The sequence below is a fragment of the Falco punctatus genome (assembly GCF_963210335.1).
Source record: "Falco punctatus genome assembly, chromosome: 2".
NCBI classification, from domain to species: domain Eukaryota; kingdom Metazoa; phylum Chordata; class Aves; order Falconiformes; family Falconidae; genus Falco; species Falco punctatus.
In genome coordinates, this window is record NC_137581.1 from 80315329 (window position 1) to 80322247 (window position 6919).

The 6919-nt window shown below is 48.6% G+C and overlaps 1 long non-coding RNA gene across 1 annotated transcript in view; it reads left to right on the top strand.

Annotated features, from left to right (window-relative positions):
- LOC308059508 overlaps positions 1–6919 on the top strand; it is a 17391-nt gene continuing 10472 nt past the window's right edge. The window contains exon 1 of the long non-coding RNA XR_013926275.1: positions 1–3003. This is a non-coding gene — a long non-coding RNA (uncharacterized lncRNA). The remainder of the gene's footprint in view (positions 3004–6919) is intronic.

The following is a 6919-nucleotide window of genomic DNA, read 5'->3' on the forward strand; positions in this document are numbered from 1 at the left end:
CCCGCCTCTTCCCCCCGCCCACCGCCGAAAGCCGAGACGGGCCCATTGACGTCACTTTGACGCCAGACAGACGCGCGCCCAGGCGCGAGGCTGAAGGAGAGCGAGACACCGGGCCGTTGCCAAGGAACGGGCGGCGCTGACGCGCGCGCTGATGGAGCCGTCGCCCAGGAGACGGAGGGGCGGTGACGTCAGGGCAGAGGGAGGGGGGGGGCGCTGAGTCCCCGGCCCCCCCCCCCGTCCGGAGGAGGGGGGGCAAGGCGCGCTCTGGTGTCACGTGACCGCGGCCCTTCTCCCGGCGGGGTCGCCCCCTGCCGGCGTGGCCGGTGTTCGCGTCAGCCTCTGGCGCGCGGAGTGCCGGCAGCCGTCACACGTCTCGCGGCCGTTCCGCGGCGGGGGGCGGGCCGCGCGCGCCTCCCCTCAGCGCCCCGGGCCGCCCGCAGCCCGCCCCGGGCCACCGGCAGCCCGCAGCCCCCCTGCCCTGCCGGCGGCTCGGCGGAGGCTGCGAGCGCCGCGCTAACCCCGCACAAGCGGGGCTGCCGACCCCGCCGCAAGCGCCTGTCCGGTCCTGGTGACCCCGGCCCTGCCGGCTGGGGTGCCGGGCCCCCGCTACCCCCTCCCAGCCACCAGGCAGCCTTCGCTCCGTGTCGCGGGGCCACCGACGGGGGCTGTCCCGCCGTCAGCAAGGGAAGCGTGGCGGCAGCGCTGCGGGGGGCATTTTGTCCTGCCCTCGGAGCAGCCGGAGGGCTGTGGCCGCCCACCCGTTGCACCGGTGCCCCCGGCGGCATGCGGACCCGCCAGCCCCCGGCCAGGCCGCCTTCCTTGCCGGTGCTTCCGGGGCGTGATGGAGGGGAGCTGCCGGGGGCTGCTGACCACCCACCCCCTCGGGCACACGAGGCTGGCGCCAGCCCAGTGTGGAGCCAGCAACCCTCTGAGTCCACCAGCTGCACACAGGCAGGACGGGAAGTAGTAACAGAGAGACCATATATATGTATATATTTACACACACACGTACGCAGTCCTGCCATACTTTTGCAACTTACTCATACATTCTGAATACACCTGCAGAGCTATTACCTCTTGGTCGGTCTGGAAGTGAGGCTTGGGAAGTTACTTTTTTGCACACCGAGGCTGAAGGAGGCTGCTTAGGGATTGAACCTCAGCGTTCTGGAAGCTCTCGAGAGGTTCCTCTCAAGGTCAAATGTGAAGCGGCAGAGGCACAGGGTTCAAACATGTAGGTCTTCAGCCTTCACGCAGCAAGTGACCAAAATGTTTGTACATGTAGCCTAGAAAGTAAGTCCTGAATGATGCCTGCCGCTTGTTATTCAACTTGTCTTCTATATTACCGTTTTTTTAGACAAGTAATTCTCCAGCTGGCAGTTGGGCTCCTGAGTGGAAGATGTCTGTCTTAGTCTGAACCCCTAGCCTGACCATCACAGCCAGTCGTACCCTGGGCAGCAACCTTTCTCTTCCATCCAGAGGTACCATGTAAATTGGATTTGCCAGACTGCTTGAAATAAGGTGATGCCTTGGGTGGAAGACATACAGCTCTGCTGCACACTGGAGATTTAAAAGAAATCAGTACGATTGATTTCACCTGCAGTTGGTGGTCTCGTTAGGGTCTGTGGATGACTTCTAAAGGGCTTAAGAGGGACCCACTACGGGAAGAAAGTGCACTTTTTGTCTGTTCTTTTAAATTTACACTAAAGACAGGATGAGAAAAATGTGGTGCTCTGTATAAATCAAATTACATGATACATGAGCTGTGTGTCATCAACATATATCAGGATACTGTAGTGAAGCAAGCAGGACTTCCTCTGCTTCTCTTATCTAATGAACTATATTGCTTGTGTTGCCCCCTGCAGCATGGGTGCTAGCCCTTTGGGAGTCTAGTTACTCTGCAGGCTCTTTCTCCTAGAAACGTGGAGAAGTAACACCTGAAATTAACCCCCAGACTTTGTTTATCTTGACCATTGCACAACATGGGCTGTCCCTATGCTTGCTTAGTGCGAGCAGGCGGGCTGGCAGTCCGCAGGGCTCAAATGGGGCTGGAAGAGGGCAGCGTCTCGCAGAGCTGGTGGTCAGGAGCTGAAGGACAGGAGCTGCTTACACAGAGGCAGTGGTGTGACCCAGGTCATGGGACTGCTATGCCATTCACTGTAAGAGGGGAATAGCACGCAGCCACCCCGAGCTGTTGTAACATTCAGTTAGTGCTTACATAGTGCCTTGAATAACTCACATGAAAAGCTAGCTTATTATTATTGTTATTATTAAGTTAACAGTATATTCTCTGTGGAGCTCATGAAGAGGAGGTGACGCACAAACAGCACATACAGTAGCAACTGCATGTGAACAGTGCCCCAGGAGTTATAAAGAAAAGAATTACTTTAATAATGGTTCCTCTGCTGTGGTGGGATTTTCCTCCCTTTAATTATGATTGCTCTTTTCATTTGAAATTGATTGTTTTAGGATGGCAAACAGAACCGGTCTTTTTAGAAAGAACACTCAAGACAGACAGCCCCAGTTAGGAGTGTAACATTTTTATTTCTTTTAAAAGGAGTCAGAATTTAGAATTCCTTTCTTCCCAAATGGGAAGAAGACGACTGCATTTGGTGCTCTCCCTAACATCTCACAATTTTTCCATCCTAAGCTGGACACCTGTGCTATGGAACTGCCTGGAGAGTGTAAGATAGGGGTCCTCAAACTACAGCCCACGGGCTGGATATGGCCCCCCAGGCTCCTCAATCCGGCCCCCGGTATTTACAGAACCTCCCTGCCCCCCCCCCCCCCCCGCCGGGGGTTGGAGGCAGGGGGGAAACCAAGCAGCTGTAGATGACTGCCTGCCACTTCATCTGCACGCCGGCCCCCTGTTTAAACAGTTTGAGGACCCCTGGTGTAAGACCTCACCAGAGGGCTACACTGAGGAGAATCCACCATCCTGATTTTAATTACCTGCATTAGATGGAAGAGGCAAGAAGAACTGGCAAACGTTTCTGCCTGTGGAAGGTACCTACAGACACCTCCAGTCTCTAGTCCAGAGGGTGGGGTACATACAGCTTCTGCAGTGGGGGAGGGATAAGAGTTGTAACACTATTGTATGGGGTGTTGAGAGTTAAATTAAAGACCTCCGGCATCTATTATTCTCAGCAACCTTTTGGTATTTCTATTCTGTTTTCACACATATGGGTCACAACAACTTCCAGCAGTGCTGCTGAGAAGTAGCCCTTGCACAATTTTGGTAGTGTCATAATTACATAGTTTTTCTACCACTTTCACTATAAATTGATACTGTCCAAGCATTACAAACCCCTTACGAGCAATCACATTTTATTATCCTAGAGGTGCTTCTGCTGGGAAGGTTGATGCTTTTGCAATTTCTGCTTTAACACTTTTGCTGCCCTCTGGTGTTTTGGATATCCTGAACGAGGAATCACCTCAGAGAAACATCCGTGGTCAGGAGGGGAATAATTACAGAGCTAGCTTGAGGGTAGAAAAGTGAAGGAAGTGGAGAGGCACTTCCCAAAGCATGGCCACGAGGATGTTGTTTTGATTTCTCTAGGAAGAGGGAGAAACTGGGAGGACACAGCTGCTAAGTTTTTCCATTGCAGCAGTCCCATGCTCCCTCCCTAAGAATGTCATGGTCTACAGCTGTGAATATGCATGAAGACTGCTGCCTTCTAGAACTCATCTTGCAGATATTTCCAGCAATTCAGTCTTCAGTCATTTCACTCAGCATTTTCTATCGGTTTCAAAACAAACTTAACAACAATACCAACTTTCTTCACTTGGCAAAAAGAAAACAAAACTGAGAAATTAAGGCATTCCTTTCTACCCTATTCACCTTCCATGGCTGAACTCAGCCTGGTATGCAGTGGTAGCTTTTCTGGGGCACTAGCTGCAGTATAGTTTAGTTTCTTTTTTTTTTTTTTTTTTTTTTTTTTTCCCCCGCCCCCCCCCCCCCCCCCCCCCCGAAGACACCAGTGTGATTATTTTGAAAACCAGATTTGTTAGGCTATTTTCAGCATCCCATCATTTACACAATTTAATTGTGTAAAACCTTGCTGAAGTCAATACCAAGTCAGACTTTGGCCTAGAAAAAAGTAAAATGGAAGGTGTCATGTTCCAAAAGGTATAGTGACATTTAAAATAAAGATGAGACAATTGGTTAAAATACTTGGGGGCTTATTTTAAAGACAAAAGCATTATCTTGAAAAAAATGGTGCAGGACTATTTCTAATATGACTTTGAAGTGTCTTTGAATTTGAAAAAATCCAGACTGCCACTGCAATTTTGGCAAAAATACTTTAAAGCTAGCATATCCTTACTGAGGCAACCCCAGTGGTATTCAGAAATATATTTCAGACCACTGGAATGTCTTTGGTCATAATATTGCATCAGAGTTACATAATTATGATCACAACAATGATCTTTTGTCGTTAATGTTTATGACATTTCATAATTAATGAGGCAATGACATTTCACTGACAATACATTGAGCTTCTCTTGCAGAATAAAGGTACATAGGCCTACTTTTCAGCATTCATCCTTATCTAGCGTTATAAGATAGCTTTTTAAGGGGTCACCATGAGGTATGTTAGGGTTCTTTACTTTCTAAATACCATGTGCTACAGAATCTACTGTTCATATCAAGGCTCTGACTGTTTTTATTTCTATTAAGGGAAGTACAAACACAGAACAAACAAGGTGGTCTATGCCCTTGAGAGCGTCTTTCTTTTATTGTAATAATTTCCCTTCCGTGTTTGTCGCTCTTAATAGTGCTCCACTGTGCTGGGGCATGTGAACCTGACTGACAACTGGTAACAAACATGAAAAGATTATGTAAAAAGAGAAGTGGGCCAGGTTATTTCCATTACCCAGGATAAACAAAATGCATTAGCTAAACAACCAATATTGAATAATGGCTTTTGAGTTAAGTTTTTTCACAATTGTTTAAGCTTAATGACCAAAGGTGGTGATAGTAGGAAAACTGGATGCACACCTGTAATCTAACCATGCCCATTTAAATGTAGCTGAAAGTAATTTTATAGTGTGGGCTGATTTTCAGAAAGAGTGAGCATTCACAGTTTCTTTGATTTTAAAGGAAGCTGCGATTGCTCAACATCTCTTAAACCATCCATCTGCAAGGTATCCGTCGAGGTAAAGCATGTATTCTACCAAAAGGCTTTGACTAAAGAGGACTCTAAGAGCCTCTGGGGCTGAGTACATCTGTGTTAAGCTACTGCTACCATTGGCATCAGGATTAGCCAGGTAAGCACCTTCCCGGGGCAGAACCACATGGAGTTCAGATGCCTGTAGACTAATAGTTGGAAATGGCACTTTCCCACCAAAAGCGTATTATCTTCATAGAAAAAATGGACAACAGATAAAGAAAAGATGTAATTTCCCCTGCTTAATATACCTATTTTACTGCTGGGAGGGCAAAAGGACTGCAAGATGGAGTGTCTTGCCCATGGTGGTGATGTGACAAGCCTGTGGCAGAGCTGTGAAATGTATTTTGAGTCCTCAGCACAGGCGAAGTGCTTTAACTGCAAGACCATCCTTCACACTGCTATTAAGTGATTAATGTTAATCTTACAGCTGGCAGAAATAAAGCGACGTACATATTTGGTTTAGTACAGTTTATACAATAGGCTGATCTTAGATGTGATTTTTCACATCAGCCTGGACCTTCTGTAAGATTAATACAATTTTGTTTTATTATTTTTAAATTTTTGTATTATGTAATAATTACATATTATTACAGAAAGATTGTAACTTAGTGTTAGCCCCCCACTTCCAGCTGGAGTGTAAACAGAGGGGCAGGTCAAACAGAGCCAGCTAGCTTTCTGATACTCCCAAAGCTTTATGCCTCTTTGCCAGCAGTGTCTGTTGAGAGTGTGTATGACTTCTCACTGCTCCCTGCAACATTTACACACTGTAGTAGCTCATGTATTGTTTTGTTATTTGGGTTTTTTTAGGCCACACCTGACAGGGAAGTTTAGCAGTGTAAGGTCAGTTAGACGCTGCCGGCTTCAAAGTGAAAAATAAATGGTAAGTAGACTAGATATGAGAGCAGAGGTGGAAGACATGTCTATGATCCACTTGACAAGGGGCTTCATTCCTGTGAAATTATCCTTCCCCTTCTTTGGCCCAGCATCCTCCCTGCTCACTGCTGGTATGCACAGCTGTAATTTGCAGCTATCAGTCTTCCAGGGCCCCAGACAGAGCTGGAGGCTGAGAAGGTAGCAAAAGAGGCTAAGGACAGGGTGAAATGGAAACAACAAGCAGCAGGCAGCAGCAGGGCAGCAGTGCTGGAAAGCCCTTGCAATGGTAAGGGAAGGAAACCCATTGATATTGCTGCAGGAAAGCTGGTTGTGCAAAAAAGCTGTGCTGGGGCAGAGACAAGCTGCAGAGGCTGCCCTGCACGGGTCCTGAGTTGTCAAACAGGACTTGGGACACTCAGTCACCCCATTGTCCATGCCTAGAGGCTTCACATCCCCAGGGCACCCCCAGCCTGAGGCAGGGCTCTTGGTGGGAGCTCCACATTCAAGCTCTGAATAAGCCAAAACTCGAGGCCAAACTCCCTTTTGTCCCTTTTCCCTTGCCTTGCCTGGTATCTTTTCTCTTGCATCCCTACAAAAAGATTGGGGCAATTCTGCCAGTGTGATGGAAGTGGTGATAAACCAGCCCCTATTCAAGAAGTTTGGGAACCATCCCATGGGCAGGCCAGAAGACTGTTTCCCTTGGCTTTATGGCTGCTGGGATTGCCATGAGGTGTTCCCACCTGGGCAAGACCTGCCAAGTTATTCTCCAGCCAGTGCAGATGCCTGTGTCCCTGGGGACTGGATGTCTGCCCCTGTGCTGGGCTGGAGGGACAATCTGTGAGGGCAGGAAGGTAATTCAGCCTCATTCCTTTTGGCCT